General features: G+C 36.9%; 1 long non-coding RNA gene across 1 annotated transcript in view; it reads left to right on the plus strand.

The window, feature by feature from the left end:
- The first annotated feature begins 22837 nt into the window (after window positions 1–22837).
- LOC140245791 (uncharacterized) overlaps window positions 22838–25019 on the plus strand; it is a 56714-nt gene continuing 54532 nt past the window's right edge. The window contains exons 1-2 of the long non-coding RNA XR_011902371.1: window positions 22838–22916; window positions 23790–23844. This is a non-coding gene — a long non-coding RNA (uncharacterized lncRNA). The remainder of the gene's footprint in view (window positions 22917–23789; window positions 23845–25019) is intronic.

Consider the following 25019-nt stretch of genomic DNA (forward strand, 5'->3'; position numbering starts at 1 on the left):
ATTGCATGACAAAATTCCCTAATCCTTCTGCTTTAAATTGATATGTAACACAGCTTATGAAAATAATCGGCTGTGGAGATATCGATGTTTAAAAGAGGGCATGTCGAGACGTATGGGAAATCACTGTTTCGAGAAAAGCGCCCTAAAAGTTTTCCTCGCGACGCAATCGCGGTCAAGCACACGCAAGTCAGTTTTCACCTCCGGACAATAGAAGGTAAACCCCAGCAACCCCCGAAATGCTCATTCAAGCACAGCGTCAGCGGTCTCCTCACCGACCAATCAGTGACCAGAATGCCAGGAGAAGCGGCTGGGCATAGCGCACTCCGCCCGCACGCACCAGTCGACTTGGCAGTGTGCGAGCTTCACGCTTCGGTTAGCGGCAAGCAGCAAACTGACCAATGAGATCACTCCGGTCGTTGTTAGGGGCGGAGCCTATCTGTGGCGCTCAATCCAAATTTTCGAACCGGTTTCTGCTTGGTTGAAACGCCAAAAACATGGCCCAGAAAAACGCTATTTTTTGGTCTTTCCTTTCATCATTTTGCTTCAAAATTTCGACAGATGATAGAAAACATGTCAGACTCCAATAATATGTCAAAATCAGAAAATCGTAAGTTTTGACCAATTATGATGCTCTGACTTCAAACTCGATTTTCACGGCTTCGACCGTGCGCGACTTTAGGACCTTTTTGTTGTAGCGGGTCACATATATAAAACAACCCTCGACACAAGTAATGCGACAATGATACCTTCCATTTTTTTTTTTCAAATCATGAAGAGCATTTTCACGTAGGTCCACCAGAGAAAGTTGCTATTACAGTTTCCTACTGTCATTGTACCATTTTCTCTGATAAACGTATTGCACATCAAAAACAAGAGCAAAAATAAAAAAGAAAATCAATCGGCACAATGGTCATTTTTGCCTATAGATTATAGGTAGTTTTCCTAAAAAGAAGACAGTGTATGATTGAGAATATTGTTTGTTTAATTGAAGATGATATTTAATAAAAATACCAACATCGTTTGTTTGATTTTACTCCTTATGTTTCTCTTCTGTCATGCCAAAATTAAACACAGGATTTTGAGGCAAGGGGGTTTAGAAATTTCCTCGAGGCAATATTCCAAACATACAATATAATTTATAGGGAAAATATTAAATTTTCTTTTTTTTTGTTTCAGTTAGGAGTGAAATCGAATGTTCATTACACACCCTCATTAAACAAATAAACAATTCGGCTGCGAAAACGATGTCCATAATTGCCCCCATTGTTGTCCGGTATCGCCAGCTTTGACGAACATGGAAAAAAAAATGGTGGTACTACCTGGTAGGACATTGGAACAGGTTATGAAATGATAGGATTATAGGATTAGGACACATTAACACCAGATTCTGCCTTTAAAATCTCATAACTGAAAAGTATGTCAAATACAACCATTATCTTTACCAATATGGGCCCCAAGTGGAAATGTTGGCTGGATTTCTTCAACGGTTTTGTAAACGTTCTTTAAGAATTCTTACATGGTTTTCTAAACGCTTTTAACACATTTTTAGAAGTTTTTCCAAAACGTTCTTAAAGGTTTTCTGAGTGTTCTCAAAAGCAAAAGTAAATTCATGAAAGGTTTTTATTGGGTTTTGTCACGTTGAAACATGATTTATAAACGTCCGAAACACTGAACAAAATTTGTCCGAAAAACGTTGTAACAAAAGGTCTAAAGAACATAATAAAAACCTTTCATGAATTTGCTTTTCCCAGACGAAGGACCTGTTGAATGCCTTTAAACGTTTTGAGAACACTCAGAAAACCTTTTAAGAACGTTTGGAAAAGCTTCTAAAAATGTGGTAAAAGCGTTAAGAAAACCTTGTAAGAATTTTTGAAGAACTTTTACAAAACCTTTGAAGAACCCCAGCCAACATTTCCACTTGGGGCCCATATGGTTAAAGATAATAATTGTATTTGACATACTTTTCATTTATGAGATTGTAAAGGTAGAATCTGATAGGGTACATGTACCCTAATCTTTATCCTATATAATCCTTTCATATCCTGTTCCTATGCCCAACAAGGTAGTAAAACCATTTTTTTTTTTTTTACCTTCGTCAAAGCAGGCAATACCGGACAACAATGGCGGCAATTATATATGGACATTATTTTTCCAGCCAAGTTGTTTGTTTGTTTGTTTGTATATGATAAAGGACGCATAAGGAACATTTAATTCCACTCCTATCTGAAAAAAAAAATGAAAATTAAATATTTTCCCCATAAACTATATTGTATGTTTGGAATATTGCCTGGAGGAAATTTCTAAACCCCCTTGCCTCAAAATCCTGTGTTTAATTTTGACATGACAGAAGAGAAACATAAGGAGTAAAATCAAACAAACGATGTTGGTATTTTTATTAAACATCATCTTCAATTAAACAATTTTCAATCATACACTGTCTTCCTTTGTAGGAAAAATATCTAAAATCTATAGGTACACATGAACATGGTGCCGATTGATTTTATTATATTATTGTTCTTGTTTTTGATATGTAATCATTACGTTTATTAGAGAAAATGGTGCATTGACAGTATAGAACACTGTAATAGCGTACTTTCTCTAAAGGAACTATGTGAAAATACTCTTCATGATTGAAAATAAAATTGTTTTGGAAGGTATCATTGTGTTACTTGTGTCGAGGGTTGTTTTATATCATATATGTGTGTAACATTTATATAAGTAGGTTATGTATATCAGTGTGAATGACAAACTTCAAAATTAACTGAAATGTGTACTTTCTTACTTATCCAATGCACTAAACCTTGATTAAAAGAGTAAGAGCAGACATATGTTCGTTATATTACACCAAGTGATCTTTGATCATATGGCATTTTCAGCTTCTTTCAAGAAGTCATGCTTATATTCATCCAGACCGTACTATTGATAGCAACCTCAGTCCGCACTCAATCTTTTGCATATAACGTAATCACTCATAATAGACTAAAAGAAATGACAATAACCGACTTCCAAATGCATCATTTTTTTTTTAAATTGTTGTACCTACCAATAATGATGATAATTCCGAAAACAAAGAACAGTGGAGCTGATTATCTTTGCAGTTTCTCGTTAACTGTTCATGGAAATGTCGGTGGAATCTGGATCAAGCCACGTACGTATCAGGAAGGTAACCGTTGTGAAACACGCTCGTCCGTAACTGTCCCATGTCCGCAATTGCTCCGCTTTCCCCTATCCTCTGTTCGCTTCTCTCGCAACTACTAGAGTGAGAGGCTTTGAACAAAGATTATACATATAAACGCACGAGTCGCCACAGAAAGCAAGAGCAGTGGTTTTCCCCATATTGCGCATTTTGTAGCTCTAACTACGGCTCTGGGGAAATTCCAATTAAGTGTCTTTACTGTATTATATCCTGAAAAGAAAATTTGACAGCAGATAACACATTGAATTAATTAGCGTGAGAGCAAGCAACACTGGTCGCCGACTAATGATAATCTGATCTGCAGATAGTTTTCAGAGATTGAAAAGGGTTTCTTGAAGTCGACGGCCAATATGTTGATAGTGTTTAACAACCGGTTGCTCGAGTTATATCAATCTTGCTTGGCTTTATTCATGCTTTCGTAGCTCACATTACCAATCATTTCAGTAGTCGGCGATTATAGTCGGCGATCGGTTTTCGCTCATTTGACCATACAGCTAATTGTATTTGGTCAGCACTTTTTATGATAGCTATTGAATAATATAATTCATTAAATGATTGTAATGATCCAGGAAGGGTGATCCATACGTCAGGACCTATAAAGAAGTATGATGGATAGCATATTATGCATTTAATGTATAAACTGATTTGCTTTGTGCTTCCGCGTATCAAACGCCTTCCATAAATCCATAGAAAAATCTATAGCATGTGTTATTACTGTAATTTGAATATTCTCTGTCTAATAGTTGGAATAGTGCCAGATCAGGACAATGATTCTTTTTTCTGGAACCGCTTTAGTGAAAAGTACATCAGGGGTTTGGAAAAAGTGATCGGCTTTATTATATATTATTACGTTATGACAGAATAAATTGCTGAAGATGCCTGTATATTATCTATGACAAAAATGGTATGGAAATGGTAGGTTTGTCTGTAAATTATTGATGATATTATTTGGGACAGAAATTAGGCCAACTCCAAGTACTTTAAGCAGGAGAAAATCTTAGGTGCGCAATATAAGGATTTTCTAAGGTTTTCTATTTCACAGCAATAAGATTTGTATTACACAAGTAGGATTTACATGTGCCGCGGGGAGAAACGTAACACTGTCCGATTAGATTTTTCCCTGTGGTAACAGAAAAAAAAAAAAAAATCCCTGCCAGTTTTTCATACCTGCGTGTATGTTATCAAGCACTTTTATTTTCAGAAGTTTCCACACTTACTAGGTTACCAATTAACATAGGACCTACAAGGTCTATGTAGTAAGTTTGATATTTTACTGACAAGAAAGTAAGAAACAATGAAAAAGTAACAAAAAAAGTCATTAAAACAATTATCTTTTTAACTTACCTGTAGAGTAGTTGGCTAATACGTCTATTTTGAGGTGTGCCGAGGCTCATCTTTTTACTGATATGATTGGATTGTTGATTTTCCGAGCATTTTTCAAGTAACATGAGTGTCCCATATTTCTCTCCGTGTCCCATTTCTCCCCAGTGTAGTTTTGTGTAGTTTGACTTCTTATGCAGTGAGAGACTTTGACAAAGGTTACATGTTGTGGAATACACTAACTAAGCAATTTTATAGCGTGAGGGACAAGGTTTTTTTTTTTTTTTTTTTTTACACACAAATAAATAAAAATATGTTATAATGTGATAAGGTTACACGTAGAGAGGGATATTAAGACAAATTTGATTTTTTTTTTTTTTTGTGTGGATAAGTTGAGAGTCATGTGCCTGGGCGTGGTCAAGAAGTTTTAGAGGACCAATAACGAGGGAAAAAGAAATTCATCCCATAATTTTCACCAATAACAGATTAGACACAGTGATTAATATGATGATCATGATATAATCAAATGTTCTTAAAAATTTTATCATTTTCTCTGATTCCGTTGAGAACACCTCATTCCATTTCACTCTTGGGGAACCGCACACAAACTTCCAACAGTGAGTGTTATTTTGCTTATTGTGTAGGTCAATTAGAATTATCTAATATTCAAGAGATGTTTTGAATTTGATTGTATAGATATGCAGGTACAATTAATATATCCATATATCTTTATGGTTCTATGTTCAAAGATTACATATACATATAAACGCACGACTCGCCACAGAAACCAAGTGGCGTGGTAATCCCCACATTGGGCAATACGGCTCTGGGGAAGTCCCATCTAAGAGTGGTTACTGAAAGTATATCCGGAAAAGACATATTGACAGCTGCAGCTAACACTAGTATCGTATCGATTCCCGTGTGAGCAAGTAATACGAGACCTCAAAGAAGTAATTGTCTTCTTCCAGTTTCTTAATGGAATTGCCCAATTTGGGGATTACCACATTGTTGATTATTGTTTTCAGTTTCTTCATGTGTCTGCCGTATGTCGAAGGCACTGTGCCTGTGCATAAGGTGCAACATATTGTAGGTCTGTTATCATGTGGTTTGATGTACTGAAACGATGTTCGAATGGAAATTAGATTTGATTTCAGATGATGGTATACTTCTGTGGTTGTTGAATCGTTGTCTAAGTTTTTCGTTTTTTCAAGAGCTTGGGGACATTGTTTGCACGTCTTGCTGTATACACTACCTCGTATTGTTGCAGTCTGTAGTTGTTGAATTGTCTGAAAATTTGTGTAGTTTGACTTCTTATGTAGTGAGAGACTTTGAGGAAGGTTACATATTGTGAAATACACTACCTAAGCAATTTCACAGCGTGAGGGACAAGGATTTTGATGTATTTAAAAACAAATAAAAAAAAAGTTATAATGTGATAAGGTTACACGTAGAGAGGAATAGTAAGACAAAATGTGTTTTTTTTTTTTGTGTGTGTGGATAAGTTGAGAGTCATGTGCCTGGGCGTGGTGAAGAAGTTTTAGAGGACCAATGACGAGGGAGAAAGAATTCCATCCCATAATTTTCACCAATAGCAGATTGGACACAGTGATTAATATGGTGATCATGATATAATCAAATGAAGAGTTTGTTTGCAAAAACCGATAAGTCCATATTTGTCAAATGGAGATATTTGCGATCAAAGGTCAAGAAAAATAAAGAGAATAATAAGAATTTTTTTTTTTGCTTCTTTTGACCATAACTTCAAAAATGTACCTTTATATGTAGTGACCAATATATCATTTAAAAGGTATTATTTTGTACTTAATGGCAGAGACCGTACTTCAAAATCTTCAAAAATGGACTTATCGGTTTTTGCAAACAAACTCTTCAAATGTTCTTTAAAGTTTTATCATTTTCTCTGATTCCGTTGAAAACACCTCACTCGATTTCACTCTTGGACAACCGCACACAAAACTTCCAACAGTGAGTGTTATTTTGCTTATTGTGTAGGTCAATTAGAATTATCTAATATTCAAGAGATGTTTGGAATTTGATTGTATAGATATGTAGGAACAATTAATATATCTATATATCTTTATGGTTCTATGATTGGAGTATTTGATATATTTATGTATATTTGTTGGAAGTTTATGAAGTTGTTATTGTTTATATCCTTTAGCATATATGTAACCCCTTTCAAGTAACAACTTTTGTTGAGGTGAAGTATGTATTTTTGGATCTCCAAATTATTTTTCTTGACACACTTTTGGTTGTGATGTCACTGAATTCTAGCTTGAGTCAGGTCGTGTTAGCAGTGAGACTGACTGTTGATATTGCGCTCAAGCTATTGAAGTCTAGCCTCTTCCAGGGTGGCCACTGTGACAAGTAATGTAATACAATGCAATGTGTCCTGAAATGTTTCTACTTAGTTGTTAATGTAAATATTTTTGTTTTCTCTCTCTCCACTCATATTGATATAACATAGGTTTTGTATTAGTCTTTCGTAGGGAAGAGTAGGGAAGGTGTGGAATTCCGGTAGGATATTTTGTAAACAATTGGCTCGATCGATTTAGGTTTGGACTACACTCAATTTGCCTTGACAACTGATTTTTCTGTACATGAACTCTTTTTTTTTTTCAGTGATTTTGTGACACAATAATTTGTTTGGTTGAAGTTCAAAGACAGAAGTTGACAAGCATCGAATTCCATCAATAGTTTACGTATTTGAAATTCATCCACTGATTCTTTCGGAAATTAGCCGAAAGAAGGCTAATTTTTACATTCCACATAAGTGTGTCTCATTAGAAAACAAAGTACTGTAATGTGTTCTTAAAATAATCATAACTTAAGTTAGAACTAAAATACTGGTACAGTACTGAGTTAGAGAGTGACATATCCCCCGCCCTTGGGTCCTTCTAATAGTTCATTCTTTTGAAGATTTGTGGAACAATGTATTTAGACAAGATGTTAGCTCAAAGTTGAGAGTTACAGAGAGCAAGGGATGGGTGATCACTACAACAGTCGACCTATTCAGATAATTCCTAGACAGGACTTCTTAGTAGAAATTGTTCTTTTTGTTGTAATCAGCTGGGAGTGTTAGGTAACACTTGAGGCCAGCTTAAGATTACCAGAGACAGAAAGTCAATGAGCAGGGCCGCCGACAGAGTGAGTGGTGCTTGCAGAATTTGTAGCGGGCTATCATTTCCCGGGAAAATCCCAAAGAAAAGTGAATAGAGCGGTTTAATTTCATGACTACTGATTGTAGTTGAAGAGCTTGCTTCCAAAAGGCGCTAAATTCATTCCGGCTACTTGCAAATTAATCTTTTTTTAACTGCACATATTTCATCTTGTATATTCATTAGCTCTTGGCGCCTAGAGGAAGAGCTATCACAGTAGCTAATAAAAAAATCCTGCACACACCATTTATTTTTTTCATGATTTTTTTTTTTTTGGGGGGGGGGGGATTCAGTGCCTTTTGGAAGAACTCGTGGATTTAGCGCCTTTTGGAAGAAATATTTTTGAGTTGTTCAATAACATCGATATTAGGGAATGTCATTCATGTGCAATCCAGGTAAATGCTAGAGAACTGGATGATTTTACATCACAGTAGCCACACACACCCACACACACACACACATGCACACACAAACACACACAAACCCTCCCCCATCCACAAACACCTACACACACAAATGCACCAAAATACACACACATCGAAATGTGAAATCTTCCCCAGCATGCTGCTTTCAATTTTACTCATAGCAGCATACTCTACACCCATACATTCCACACATGCACAACAACACAAAAATACTCGGATCACCTAATGACATTTTGTACTGTCAAACATCATGAAGTCTGTACAGAAGGTGCAGTGACTCAAGGAAAGTGAGGACTTGCAGAGATTGTGAAATCATGGTAACTGATAGTATTTACTTCAGGTGGTGAAAATGAAATACAGGTTGTCATGCAGAAATCTGACTGCAACAGACATGAATACGAATCACTATGACAAGCTCTCACATTGTATGCTTTACCTAACTACTATGAAAGCATCCAAAGGCTTTGCGGGGGGGGGGACTAACAAAACATCTTTTGCTACTGTATTACCAATTAAGAAGGCATCAGATGTGCATGAAGCACATCTATGGGCAAAATTCTTTGTTTACACTGTATGCGTAAGTCAACAGCTATAAGGCCTACATCTAAGCATCTTGCTGCGCCTTCTTACCATGTTCATTCGTTTAAAAATAATAATAATAATAATAATAATAATTGAGTCATTCACAGCCAACACAGCAAATATAACTCAAGAAATGCATACCGTCGAGTCCATGGCAGAATATCTCAACTGGTAAAGGTGCCTGCCCTAGGAATCATAATGGCTTGCCATATGCTTGAGTCAGAGTTCCTTTCATCATTGGTGGCCACTATTGCTTCGTCCTCATCGCTTGAGATGTCCGCTGTATTCAATATCAAGGAATTCATTCAAAGCACTGGCCACATTTTAGTTAGCCCCTAGCCCCATTCCGGTCCCACCCCTCCACGCAAGCAATATCATCTGGTTGTTGTTTCCCAGGGATGTTTTCTCCTCCTCTCAGCTTATGTTCAATGATGTCAAAAACATTTAGCCACTCGTAGTATATTTCACTTACCAGCGTACTCAGGAAAGCCTGATTCAGAATTCAATGAGGTTAAAGAACAATGTGATGGTTTTGTTGTCCGGTTCAGTATGCATGAGCTCAAAAACGAACGATAAGCTCTGTGATTCCTCGAAATCCTCTGTTTCACTTTAGAAATCTTTGTCTTTGGTGTACTGCAATGAATGCATCCTGTCACTCTCCTGGGTAAAAGGCATTGTAAAATGTTTAATGTCATCGATGTGCGATCAGTGACACTTGCTGCTTGCTATTATTAGAGGTGGGCTATAGAGGGTGACATTTTCAGAACATGCTCATCACACCTTAATTTGATGACCTTGTGCCTACTGACACCATCTAAAAAAAAAAAACGAAAAAAAAAAAGCGAAATCCGGGGTGCCTCGGCCAAAATCATAAAAAAATCCAAGATGGCGGCAGTTTCGGCTTAAAAAAGACATTTTTGGGTGTAACTCGGCTATTTGTTTGGTCTATTGTGATGGTTTTGGTGTGTAACCCCATGTTTTAGGGGTGAAGGAAATGGAATATAATAATAATTTTAGTGTAAAACCAAATTTTCCACATAATACTAACCTTTCCCCATATTTAAGATTAAATTTTCCTTGTCCTTACCCCTACCCCAACCTCCATTTCTAGCACTTTTTTTTCTGTATTTTTATTTTTCAAGTCATGTTTACTGCCATATTCTTATTAACAAGTTCTAGCTATAAATCTGGTGTTTTCTACCAACAGTACAGCAAGAAATACAAATAACTTACGCTATACACGATGTGTCGTGCATGGATGCATGGTAACTGTGCAACCAGGGCTAATACTGTTCTGCTTTATAGTGCCCATTAACATTTGTTCCTTAGACCTTTAACAATTTAGTCAAGGTGTACAGTTCTACTGAAGGTGTACAAATTTGTAAAATGACTTTAAGAATAAGCCTTCTATGATATGCTGATTGTTCAGCAAATAAGAAATGTTTCGACCGGATGATGTACATAATGTGCATCTGCCGTTTTGCCTAGAAAACACTTTTTTAACCATAACTCGGTCATTTTTTTACCTTTTAGCCTTGTTTTTGGTGTTTCACCATCATCACTTGGTCCCTTATTTCTCATGCCTGCTTTTCCCTACCATGTATAATTGCAGTACTTCTGTAAAGCAATAGATTCTTCACGTTTGATGGGAAATTTGATACCATTAGAAGGGTGATTTATCCAACCTGTTCTATGAAAAACAAATGTTATGTACAATGTACATGGTTGATGTTCCTCACATAGCATCCGCGTTATGGTAAAGTCATCATCTCACTCACTGTGACTGAAAGTGCCTAAAGCTGAGGTAATTAATGACTTTATTACTTCATAGTTCCAGTTCTCCTTTCCAATTCCAAAATGTGTCCCAAGCACAACAAACAGTTAGAGTATGTGCATTAGCTGTCTGTTACAGGAATGTAAAACATGGGGAGGCCCATTTGCAATGTTGATGAACTTAAGTATACCTGGATACGCAAGATCCCACCAAGCTCAAAGCTATTTGTGACCGCGCATCACAAAACGAACAAAAAGTCGCATACACTGATTTTGTGTGAGGACAGAAAATGGGTGAAATGGGTCAACTTAGCCAATTTCATATTTTGTGAAAGAGCAAGTCTCCTTCTACATTATGCTAAAATTTGGGATCATAAAACGGGCAGGAAAGTGTGTTTTTTAGCAGTTTATCTCGGAACATTTTTGGTAGAATAGAGTAATAAGGTCTGTCTTTAGAGTCCCCTTTTCATTATTCTTTAAAAAAAATTGTACACACTCTTCACTTTCAACTCTAATAACTTTTGAAAAGATGATGGTGCTGCTATGAAAGTTGGCATTAATTATGGACAGAATGTGTTAATAAGGCATGCTCAATTTCAATTTAATCTGATAATCCCTTCATTCTTGTTACTCCGGCAGTTTACATCCTGGTTTTGGTTTGTTTGTTTGTTTGTTTTTTGATCCCATTCATCGCACAGCCAGCACGGCTTCGTAAAGATTAAGCGCTCAAATAGACACTGTCTTTCAGAGCCTCTTTTCTCAGTTCACACTTTTCCTGAGTGTGTGCTTTCTTTCAAGTATTTTTAGATAGGTTAGGAAAGTCCATTTGATTTGAGTTATACATCATTTTAAATCTTAAAATCTTCTCTTTCAGAACGTGCTCTTATCTAAAATATCACGTCTGGCGACTTTTTACTTGTTTTGTGGTGCAGGGTCACATTTTATGTGGAGAGCTATCATACAACAGACTCATATCCCATTGAAATTATTGTGTGCCCACAAGTGCATAAGGTCTTGATACCAAATTTCTGAGGTGGAAATGAAGGTGAACTTGACTCTTCTATTAGCTGAAAGAGAGTGAGTCTGATAATCTCCCTGCCTCTGATCTGCCTACTAAAGATGACATGGTGATTGCATTCCATCGAAAGTCAACCAACAGCATCAAACAACCAACTGCCCATTCCAACCCTGAAGAAACTGTTGATAGTGAACATGGGGAGGCCCATTAACAATGTTGACGAACTCAAGTATACCTGGATACCCAAGATCCAACCAAGCTCAAAGCTATTTTATGTGGAGAGCTGTCATACCACAGACTCGTATCCCATTGAGATTATTGTGTGCCCACACGTGTATAAGGTCTTGATACCAAATTTCTATGGTGGAAAAGAAGGTGAACTTGATGCTTCTATTGCCTGGAAGAGAGTGAGTCTCATAACCTCCCTGCTTCTGATCTGCCTACTAAAGATGACATGGTGATTGCATTCAATCGAAAGTCAACCAATGGCATCATACAACCAACTGCCCATTCCAACCCTGAAGAAGCTGTTGATAGTGAACTGGGCATCAATGAATTCTGCATTGTGATATTAGATCCAAAGGTGCACAAACTAATATCATGGTATGTGTTGAGACCAAGAGCATGAGGCATATGGAAACAAACACATGGAAAGAATGAAAACGACAGATGAGCATCAGTTCTAGTGATTCCCAAAGCAAACTGATGTACAGACAGTAAGCGCTGCTGATGCAGAGATCATTCTTCCATGTACATTATAATGTAATTGGCTTAAGGGATACATCATCCAGTCGAGGCATTACCTTTGTGCTGGACAATTGGCATATCATACAAGGCTAAAATTCAATTCATTTTACAATAAATTCAATTAGTGCACCAGAACTGTACACTATGACTACAGGTCTAATGACTAAATGTAAAAATGTTAAAATGTGACCAATAATTGACACTCTATAGCCCACCTCTATTTTTTTTTTTCACTAACTGTAGTTTGTATGACATCCAAGGATGATTTGCCATTAACCTGAATTGGGAGAATAAGGAGAATTATTAAATCAAACCTAATTAATACTGATTGCTAAGAATTTCTGTCCACAAGTAGCGAACACAACCTCAAACTTCCATTTTGATACCTTTATTAATAGCTGCTAGACAGCCATAGTGATTTAGAGCAACACTTACTCTACTTAAAGACCAAAAAGAAAGAGACTACACTTGTAGTTTGTTTTACAGATTTTTGAACATAATTTCTTAACGTTTAAATCAGCCATTAAGAAAAATACTAATGCAATCATATCAAGATCATAAAATCATCCAGTGAATATTAGACAGGCTCTATCTAATTGTGGTTTGCAGGAACTTTGCAGCGATGCGACTACAATGCCTCCTACACAAGCACTGCACGTAAAGAGGCACCTTATAAATTCATGAAGACAATAATGCAATACATGTAGCTGATCTGATTGTGCCTGCAGTATTTTCACTTCATGAAAAATAAACAGAGAACGTGAACATGAGAATGAATTGTGTCAAAGATTACAATTCACACTTAAGACATGCCTCGCCCAATTACTATGTGCACTGCACGAAGTGAACAGTGAACAGTTACAAAGTAGGTATCCAGGTCATTACCGTACCATTGCAACACAGCAGTACTGTGTAGAATAGTCTTATATAGTATGATCTACAGATAACTAAACTGAGGAAATGAGTGAAGGTGCACCATGCAACTTCATACAACTCAACAGATAATTAGTGGTATACTTGTGAAATGGACCCCACCACTGTCTCTCTATATCGGTACTAGAAAATACGACAACTTACCTCTTATACTCATGAATACAGCCCCACCATGTGGTGTTCAATATGGTGCTTTCTTGCACAGTACAGGCCTAATACTAAGGAATGCGGCCCCACCAAAAGACGCTTTAATACGCATGATTGATACAGCAACAGGACCAATTTCCACTACATGCAATTTAGCAATACACTTCATTTTATCTTTGGAAAGACTTTATGACCTTGATTAATCTTACCATAGGTAACAACCCTACACTACCCTGGTAACTAACTATACACAGCCCAGCCTGTCGCTATAAGCCCACCCTAGTATACTAGTAGTATGTTAGTACCTTGCTTGGTACTGCATCGCCGACCATTGTACTAGATCACAAGGTTACAGGTAGCCAACACACCGATGCACGAGCCCTGTGGTGGTGGGGCCCATTTCACGGTGTGTTTTTTTTTTTTTTCCAGCAGATTGACTTCAGTGAATGATTTATTAGAACAATTCCTGATATATCCACAATTTGATTTATACGTTGCTAATAATCAACTCAATTATGTTCTATGTTGTGTATGATGCACATCTCGGTGTCAACACTAAAATGTACAAAATGGACCTACTTAATCTCGGCGTCGTAAAGAAAAGTAAACTCACCTTTCACAACTAATTTTCCACTGCTAAGCCTTGCTTGCTTTAAAGGGACTGTATATGTTTTGGTTGAGACGTAATTTCAGGTTTCTAACATGTTTTGGTTGGATAATGAGAAACCTTTTATGAAAAAAAAATATGAAAGAGCATGTAATTCCATGAGGAATTTAATGTTTATTTGATGAAAGCTGATTTTGAGATGGCTGAGATATCCAAAACAGAGCGATTTTAATAAGTGTGTGACCCACACTTTTTTACGATCGCATTGTTTTACTTTGTTTTTGGATGTTTCAGTCATTCCAAACCTAATTTTCATCAAATAATTTTTGAATTCCTTTTAAAATGAGATGCTCTGTACTATTTCAGAAATGTTTTTCTTGGTATTTCGAAAAAAAAAGTTAAAAGCCCAATTCTCATCTCCACCAAAACTGTACCATCCCTTTAACACTGCTTCATTTTTCCACTTTTCGCACCAATTTTTAAGATCACCGGCAGTCTTGGGTCTTTCATCTAATATGAAACTGTCATGTACTTTCGACTTTCGCCTTTGCTATGGTTCTGTACAGCACTACAGACAACAGTGGTCTAGTGATCTATGAACGTGAAGAATTGCCATTGAACTGTGTAGTACAGTATTACTGCATGTAATACTACAGAGTAGTAGTATGTTCTCATTGGTCAGAGCACCCCTAGCTGGCATGTTTGTGTACCAATCACAGGCAGGAATAGAGAATTGGATATATATTTCGTCTTTTGGTTGAAATGAAAAAGGAATTAGCGCCTTTTGGATTTCCTGAAACAATTTTGATTCAATTTGTAAATGACAAAGCTCTGTTCGAATCATGCGAAAGATGCTGTCCGATGAAAATCGGATATTTTGAATAGCGTCTTTCGTATAAGCTGTTCTTTTATTTTGATAGAAAAAAAGACTTGGCCGGTCTTTAGGGTTAGGTATCTTTTTTTTTTTGTACTGGGGTAAATTAGTTAGGTACTACGCGTCTGGGGCGTGGGATGTACGAATGACAGAGCAATGGTTAGCAACGTCGATGGAAAAATAAGGTCCATCATTGAACTAAAATCAGAAAAGAAAAAAGGAAAAAAAAGAAAGCAAACACTTTTTCAGATCGTATTTGTCATAGAATATTTCAATAAAAATCAATGTGTTGTATACCATATAAAAGGTGATATAATTGACTATCAAAGTAGTTGGTGAACATAAATGGGAAATTTACGTATGAGTGAACACATTATTTTTTGTTCTCAAAGGCACAAAAGTACAATTGCAAAATTTGACATGTTCTTCATTTTGTAATTTCCTTCCATTTAATGATGACAAAACACCAATTGAACACACTGAGAGACATGAAATAGAAAAAGTAAGTTTTCGTCTCGGTATTTCTTTATAACCTCAAACAAATCAAAGTACGAAAGTAAAGGAAAAATATAATATGAATTTTCTATCAACTTAGACGTCAAGTGACAGAGGGAGTAAGGGCACAAATATGATTGAATAAACATAATATCTGTATTTCATTCTTTCAATTTAGTAATTTAAGAATTCATGAGACAAAATCAAGAACCAAATGTGTTCTATAATTTTTCTAATTTGAGAAATCAGTTCCATTCATTCCATTTTTGCTTATATTGCTTCATCTCTCATTTCATTTGAATTTGGAATTGGCAGAAGATTCTTAATTTTCCTCCATTATTTTAGCCTTTATTGATCTTTTGAGTTTCAAAGATTTAACAGAGGTCATATGTGACCGTGCACCTCAAAACGAACATATAGTCGCACACACTGATTTTGCCTGAGGACTGAAAATAAGTGAAATGGGTCAACCTAGCCGAACTTGACTTTTTCATATTTTCTGAAGGAGCGGGTCTTCTTTTACATTATGCTAAAATTTGGTATCGTAAAACGGGCAGGAAAGTGTGTTTTTATAGCAGTTTATCTCGAACACTTTTGGTAGAATAGTGTAATTAGGTGTGTCTTTAGAATCCCTTTTTCATTTCTGAAAAACCTTGTCCACACTCTTCACTTTCAACTCTAATAACTATTGAAAGGATAGTGCTACTGCTTTGAAAGTTGGCATTAATTATGGACAGAATGTGTTAATGAGGCTTGCTTAATTTCAGTTTGATCTGATAATCCCTTCATTGTTGTTACTCTGGTGGTTTACTTCCTGTTTTTTGTCCCATTCATCTCACAGCCAGCACGGTTTGGTAAAGATTAAGCGCTTGAATAGACACTGTACTTCAGAGCCTCTTTTCTCAGTTCACACTTTTCCTGAGTTTGTGCTTTCTTTCCAATATTTAGATAGGTTAGGAGAGTCCATTTGATTTGAGTTATACATCATTTTAAAGCTTAAAGTCTGCTCTTTCAGCATATGGTCTTAACTAAAAATTCATCTCTGGCGACTTTTTGTTTGTTTTGAGGTGCATGGTAACATATAGCTTTATTTTTTCAACTTAATTCATGTGTTTTATTAGGTTACATTTGTCTTTTGTTCTAATTGTTACAATGAGGAATATTTATGGAGAGAATGCATGAATGACAACTTGTTCATTTTTGCAATTTTTACTTTTGTACCTTTGAAAAAAAAAACAGGTGTTCCCTCATGCGTAAAGTTAACCTTTTTATTGACATACCATGTTTATAGCCTATTACAATTGTAAGTAAATACATTACCTTTCAGCTAAATATACCATGAGAAATATAAACTTGTAAAAGTGTTCACGTTCTTTCTTTCTTTCTTTTTTGCTGAGTGTAAATTATGTTGGTTTCATAACTTTGTTGTGAAATAGCAAACTCTCTGTTTATAACATCTGTCTTAACTACAAATTCCACAACCTTATTCAGTGCCATCCTTTCATTTTGGTGATTACCTTCATTTATTTTTTTTTTTTTTTGGGTTTAAAAACCACCTTACGTGAGCATATAGAATCCAGTTAAACAACATCGAACCCCTTTCTGTACATAATGTATTGAGTAATATAAGTATGCTAGCACTACATGTAAAATCTCAATACTGTGTAGTAAGTTACAGTATAAGTATGCACTCATAAACTAAAATTGACCAAGGTATTACAATGTGATATTGTACAAATTGCCAAGTTATGTTACAATGTGATTTCAGAATTGAGACTCCACAATTAAAATTGTCTCAACTGATAACTTCTGGTTAAAACATTGTGTTTATTGGTAACTTGCTTGCCGTAGAGTAGTTAACGAGTGTTGAATGAACGACGGTTGAATGGCGATTGTTCGATGTTCTGGTAATGTTATCGTTAAGTGGTTAGATTATAGATTGAACATATACTAATAATCTAATACATGAACTCCACCAGTTCATTTACAGCGCTTACCTCGTCATCGAAGCTCGGAGGAAATGAAAAAAAAAAATACTACGCTACTCGTGAGACGTTTGAGAATAAGTATGTGAAATGTGCAATGCTGACCAAGTGAGTGTGATTGACATTGTGGAATGATAGCCTTGTATGAGTGTGTGGATGAGAGCAGGCAGGCTAACTACGCTGATCTGGATATAGTGTGACTTGAGGTCGTGCAAGTGGTAATAAAGTTGATAACAATCATTAGGTGAGAATACAAATGTTTATGGGTCAGAATTTTAAGCGATGTACAATGAAGCCAAAGCAACACCATATTTAAAAAGTTGTAAATACTCAAAATCATTTATCTTACACGAAAGAGTATAATTCAGGCTATGAACCCAATTATATCAGGATCTTTCCAGAGGAACAAGTTTTTATTTACTACGGAAGTTTATCATGTCCAGAGCAGCGAACGTCAGTGAGTTTCAGTTCAGTTCAGTTCTGAACTGAACTGAAACTCATACGATAGTTAAATCCTTACTCCGAAATAATACGATGCTTTTCAAGATGTATCTGATCTAGGCAGTCTCTATACCCCAACAAACATAGCATAAATTTCATCACGGAGGTTCACATATAACTCACGGACGTTCGGAACAAACAAGACACTGAAAATGCAGTTGTTTGGAGTTGGAAACGCATTCTATTCACATCAAACAGCGATTCCATGTCGAGAACAAACTCCTTTGTAAAATCCTGAATAACTATTACTATTTCTCAATTATAAAATCTTGTTTATCTTTTCATGCTGAGGAATTAGGAAAACAAACACTTTTCCAACTCTCATATAGAAAAACGTACAAACGTACGTGTAATCTCAGTGACATAGTTCATCTGATGAAACATTACGCCTCCTCGATAGTATGTTCCATCAAGCAAATCAGTGAAGTCTGTAATTATAACCACTACCATTTGTAGATTTACACTTCAGGTTTAAAGAATCAAAGAAATGTCATGTCTTGTCGGTTGTAAGCATGCCATCGGTAACCTTTGAAAATTGAAAAAAAAAAAAAGAAGAAGCTATTTTCTGCACACATTGCTTTCAGTACTATTTAACAACCAAATAAATGGGATCATGTTTTTGGTTATAACTCTAGATGTCTTAACTGAAGATCGGTTATTAACCCGAGTCCGCATGAAAAAAAAAAAAAGAAATATATATATATGGAAGAAGATCGCATTGAGAGTTGACTGATTTCAAAAATTTAACGTTCCCATGTAATCGCGATATAGTGCATGTCCTCGAGAACGAATACATTGATCAAAATTTAGTAATCACGAAGTAAAGATTCAAGTTCTATATTTGTTATCTAATGTCTAAAATTCAGAGTTTGCTTATAATGAACAAGGTCATAGCTGAATCTGACAAAGACTTGACAAAGAAAAACAGAAGAAATGTGCTCCGTTATCGAAATAACGAAGTTTAGCTGCGGAGGGCAAACGCTTCACGTTTCAATGTGTATAAGAAGAAATCCATCTGCGTTTGCTCCTTGTGTTACACACTGGTACCGAGGATAATTTTTGTTATTATATCAGTCAGAAATGATGCAAGGTTAGTTACTGCGAAGTTTCGTCATAGCAAAACACACTAAGTCCATATTCGATCCAACTTTGATGGATGGATGTTTGTGACTTCGATTTATACAATAATAATTTGTTATAACGAATATTTTGTAGCACGTAATTCCGGAGGCTCGTTGTTCAGAAGGTTTGTCAATCCGAATGATAAGGTTCGTATAATCATGAAGCTTTTTTTTATTCGGTAAATGATAGGAATCTCCGAAGGTTAATCGAAAGGTTTGTATACACGGGAAGCATCTGTCACTAAAAAGCGGCACTGTTCTTCTATCTCGTACTATGTACTGTATACGCCATATATTTCGCGATTTTCGCGAATCAGGAATTCCCGACAATTTCGCGAGTGGTTAAATTCGCGATCGTGGTGTCTGTGCTGAACGGAGAAATGTACATGCGTACGTCACATTCACATTGGAGATCAGAGTCAATATTTTTGCGTGTCTTCAATTTCGCGAATAGCACCTGATTCGCGAAAATAAAAACCCCGCGAAATGTTCGGCGTATACAGTAATTCATGGACTTATTCTACCAACGAACAACCGTAAGCAAAATATTTTCCTTTTATTATTACAGGTAAATTGAATGTTGAACCTTATTCACTTTTTGGTATGAGAGACTCAGTGATTAAGTGATATTTTTCAAGTAACATTAACTTATCGTACAGTTATGTATTTGTTATTATCATAAATTTCCTTTCTCGGACCGTCCGTGGGCGAAACGTTCAGAACCTATAGCAATATAAATTGTCTCCAAAACCTCATCAGAAAGAAATTTAAATGCACGGAAATTACAGATTACGCAAAATTCCAGTTTCTTATGACTTAGTTTTCAGTGTTTATAGCTGTATTTATAAGGGAATACAAGCGTAAACTTGCTTGTAAATTTTGAGCTGTTTGTTCATTATGATCACCGCCTGAAAAGTTCTCAAACTACTGCTTTAAGCTTATTGTTTACTTTATAAAACTTCACTTTTCGTTTCTTGAGCTGAAAGTTTCAAAAAATAAAGGACACTTTCGAGACAAGTTATCCCTATCAGTCGGATTGTTCACGTCACGGACGTTCGCTGAAGTTGTCACGGACATTCGTTCTCCCACTAGGGTCATGTTCCACTAATCGACAGAAAGTGCGTAGCCTTTTCCTAAATCTTTCAAAATTTTGAAAAGGTATTTTCAATGCAAATTACTATAAAAATTTTGCACCCTTTCAACGTATATATTTTTCAGAGAGGGAGTAGAAGGTGGATTTTTAGAGAAACTATTCAAATTTTGTTCGGTTTTCGATGAATCGTATAGTTCAGAAACTGCAGACGAGCCCCACTCCACTCCAAACGTGGCATGCAACTCCTTGGCTAGAGAGCCAGAGGTAAAATGTACCTGCACCATCAAAGTAAGATGGTGCCCCACTCGATAAAGTTTTAGTTATCACTGACGTTCTTTTTTTTTCTCTCGGAGGTTCGTCCAAAAAATGTGAATTCCGTTCGCATTTGACAAGGGATGGAGTAATACTCAAACAAACATGTTACCATGTGGCTAGATCTTAGTTGATTACGGCTCAGAACATTATCGCCAATAACGTATAATGGGCTACAATCTTAACTAGTAAATAGCGGAAGCACGTCCGTGACGAAAACTGAGTATAATCTTGTATGAAGAAATGTTACGTCCCATGTACAGCCAGTAGACGTACAATTTTTGCAGGATATGTACATTACGTGGAACACCAATTTTTCGTATACATTACTCTTACAGTTAGGACAACAAAGTAGAATTTGCAGCAGCGATAGACATGGAAGCATCACGGACATTCGTCTGTTCAGGACTTTGATATTTCAATTGTTCTCTGTTATTTCATACATGCCCATGGAGTTCTTGTAATTTCGTGGTACACACCCATGATATGTCCGATTCAGAACACGGTCAGATAATAGATACCACGTAGGCCTACCTTAAATAGGCATATCATTGGTTTGAAAAATAAAAACTATCGTGAAAATAGCTTTTTTACCATAATGAAATGTTTGCTTTTTAAGTCCTTGTCAAATGCAAAATATCAGTCAAAAGTAAACCAACCCATATATTTTCCTGAAAGGAAATTTACCAGGCTTTCCTTTGGGATGGTATGAAAGAGACTGGTTTCTTATATGATCCTGATGTGTTCTAAGGAAAAGAGTGTCATGAGTTGCGAAAATTGGCAATTGTACATCGTTCAAAAATCTCATTCTTGTACAAATATGGTCATGAAAAGAAGGTACACTTACCGATAATCGACACTTGGTAATCTAGCCAGAAAGCAACATCCACACACGAACATTAACATTCATTTTAGTACGTGCGATATGGCTTGGTAGTCAGTGTATGGTAAAGAGGCCAAGTTCATTCAGTCCACTCTACATGCACATGGTATGGCTTGATAGCCAGTTGATTACGAAGCACGGTAGCCTTCCAGTCATACAGATATACTATGTCGGTTATTACCACAAGGCAACTCAGACATCGAGGTCATGACTCGCTAAAACATGTGGCAGCATACTACTATGATGACGGCGTGAGGGGGTCTCACGTTACAATATACATATAAATGCACGACTAGCTACAGAAACCAAGAGCTGTGGTTTTCCCCTCATTGCGTAATTTGTAGCTCTAACTACGGTTCTGGGGAAGTTCCATCTAATATTGACAGAAAGATCCGTCTGTCCGGAGGACTCTTTTATATTTTGCCATTAACGCTGTCCTCCGTAGACAGACGGAAGGTACCAGTACCCATTGCTGTGTGGATATTCTTAACCACTGTCTCTATGGAAAATTGGGCGAGGTACCTCACCCTTCTCGATTGCGTCTAATTCACAGCCCTAGGTCGGCAAATTTAAGCTTGTATAGTTATATCAACTATTCAAGAATAGACTACACTCACCAGATCAATGAATAATCCAACATTTCAGTAGAATTTTCAACGTAAAACACACATCAACCAGCCCGTCGCGTCGTCACGTTCAAACTCTAGAAACATACAGTATGAATCTATTAGCCAATCACATACGAGGTAGTTTCTACGTGTTTTTTTTTTTATTACTAAACACGTACCTCGCATATGATTGGTTTACAGATTCAAAATGGCGACTTACTGCTAGCGAACGGCGATGTTGCGATATGGATAAAAATTTTGCATTGTAACCGAGTTACTGTGAGTATTTCGATTGCACCATGTGAGAAATTAACCCCAAATATTGCTGGATAATGTGTTATGTCGTGTCAAACTTGTTTGAATGTAAAAAAGCTGTCTGAAATTTGTTTTATCGTAACGTTGGATCTGTGCGCGTTACTCCACACAAGAGCTGGGATCATTGACTTCGGTCTGTATACGGAGGGGATCCGTGAAGCCAGACGCAGTCTCCGCGGAACATTCCCCGACGGACAGATGCAGACCGATCTTTCGGTCAACATCTGAGAGTACTTACTGAAGTTAGTCCTAAAAAGAAAGCCCTGTGCGTTGTGCATAGAATTGACCGAAAGATCGGTCTGTATCTGTCCGTCGGGGAATGTTCCGCGGAGACTGCGTCTGGCTTCACGGATCCCCTCCGTATACAGACCGAAGTCAATGATGCCAGCTACTGTGTGGCAGTAGCGCACAGATAAAACGTTACGATAAACCAAATTACAGGCAGCTTTTTTACATTCAAACAAGCTTGACATGATATTACACATTATGCAGCAATATTTGGGGTTAATTTCTCACATTTTGCAATCGAAATACTCACAGTAACGCGGTTATAATGCAGAAATTTTATCCATATCGCAACATCGCCGTTCGCTAGCTGAAAGTCGCCATTTTGAATCTGTAAACCAATCACATGCGAGGTACTTTATTAAGTAAAAAAAAAACACGTTGAAACTACCTCGCATGTGATTGGCTAATAGATTCATACTGTATGTTTCTGCAGTTTGAACGTGACGACGCGACGGGCTGGTTAATGTGTGTTTTGCGTTGAAAATTCTACGGAAATGTTGGATTATTCATAAATCTGGTGAGTGAAATGAATTCTTGAATAGTGAATGTCACTATACAAGCTTAAATTTGCCGACCTAGGGCCGTGAATTAGACGCAATCGAGAAGGGTGAGGTACCTCACCCAATTTTTCATAGAGACAGTGGTTAAGAACATCCACACAGTAATGCCTACTGCAACCTTCCGTCTGTCTACGGAGGACGGCGTTAATGGCAAAATACAAAAGAGTCCTCCGGACAGACGGATCTTTCTGTCTATGCATAGAACAGACGCGCACGCTATATTACACTAGTGTTATGAATGCACGAGGTCATGACTCGCTAAAACATGTGGCAGCATACTACTATGATGACGGCGTGAAGGGGGTCTCACGTTACAATATATATACATATAATGCACGACTAGCTACAAAAACCAAGAGCTGTGGTTTTCCCCTTATTGCGTAATTTGTAGCTCTAACTACGGTTCTGGGGAAGTTCCATCTAAGAGTACTTACTGAAGTTAGTCCTAAAAAGAAAGCCCTGTGCGCTGTGCATAGAACAGACGCGCACGCTATTTAAATTACACTAGTGTTATGAATGCACGCATGCGTGTTTCTCGAACTGACCTTGTTTCGGTAGAAGCCACGCCCACTATGTAAAAGTTATAATGTGATAAAGTAAGATGTTGTGAGGAATATGAAGAGAATTTGGATTTTTTTTTTTTGTGAATAAGTTGAGAGTCACGTGCCTGCTGGGAGTGGTCAAAAGTTTTAGAGAACCAATAACAAGGGAGAAAGAATTTCATTTAATTATTTTCACCAATGACAGATTGGACACAGTAATTAGTAATGGGATCATGATTCATAATCGAATGTCTTTTAAAATTCTGTTATTGTGTTTTTCTGACCAAGTTGAGACCACTTCACTCCATGTCACTCTTGGGCAACCGGACCCAAACTTCCAACAGTGAGTGGTATTTTGCTTATTTTGTAGGTCAATTAGAATTGTCTAATATTCAAAAAATGTTTTGAATTTGATTGTATAAATTTGTAGGAACAGGTGAATATATTCATGTCTTTTCTGGTTCTATGATTGGAGTATTTGAAGTATTTCTGTATGTATATATATATATATATTTTTTTTTTGGAAGTTTATGAAGGTGTTATTGTAATAGCCTTTACCATCAACTTTGATTGAGGTGAAATATATATTTTTAGATCTCCAAATTACTTTTGTTGACACACTTTTGGTCATGATGTCACTGAATTCTAGATCGAGTCAGGTCGTATTAGCAGTGAGACTGACTGTTGATATTGCGCTCAAGCTATTGAAGTCTAGCCTCTTCCAGGGTGGCCATTGTGACAAGTAATGAAATACTTTACATTGAATCGTCTGTAGTTTCTCGTTTTCCAAATGTTTTCACGTCAGGCTGTATACACTACCTCTTTCCCCTGATAGCAGACTGACGTCAATACGACGTCTTATTTGGTCGCAACTGGTAAAAACTGGTCGCACGTCATATTAAGGCACTTAAATGGCGTTCGATTTACATCATTTTTTTTACGTATTGTTTACGTCATTTCAGCGACGTATTTATGACGTAAAAATCACGTCTACCAGTCATGATGAATTTGAGCTCGCCATTGCTGCAAATGTCGAAACTTTACTCAAAAGTCCGTTTCCATCACTCCTATTACAGTCCTTGAACCTTTCATTCACTAGACCTACTCAAATTACGTGTTTGAGGACAGCGCGATTGTTCCAAAATCTCTAAACCAGAAACGTCAAAACTTTCAGGGGTAACAACGAACGCATGCAATTGCCTTGCACACGGATACGAATGGGACAACATGATAACATGCTCGCACAGATCTGATTGTTCACGGTACAGTCCTGAGTCGATCAGCTGCTGACGAAACGGCCTTCAGCGTTTGCATATTCATTACTTTTGCAGAGATCCACGCCCATGGTTTTCCAACTTGTATTCGGGAGGCAGCAGCTTGTGGTCTCGCGATGTGGGAGCAGCGCCTTTTCTTTTTTCCCTTCCTTTTTTCCCTGCATGGCGCGATGAAAAGGCTTTTCGCTACGTGCCTATGAGGGCGCAAATTGAAGAATTAAAAAAAGAAATAAGGCAAGAATCG

This window comes from Diadema setosum, unplaced genomic scaffold (assembly GCF_964275005.1).
Source record: "Diadema setosum unplaced genomic scaffold, eeDiaSeto1 scaffold_33, whole genome shotgun sequence".
NCBI lineage: Eukaryota > Metazoa > Echinodermata > Echinoidea > Diadematoida > Diadematidae > Diadema > Diadema setosum.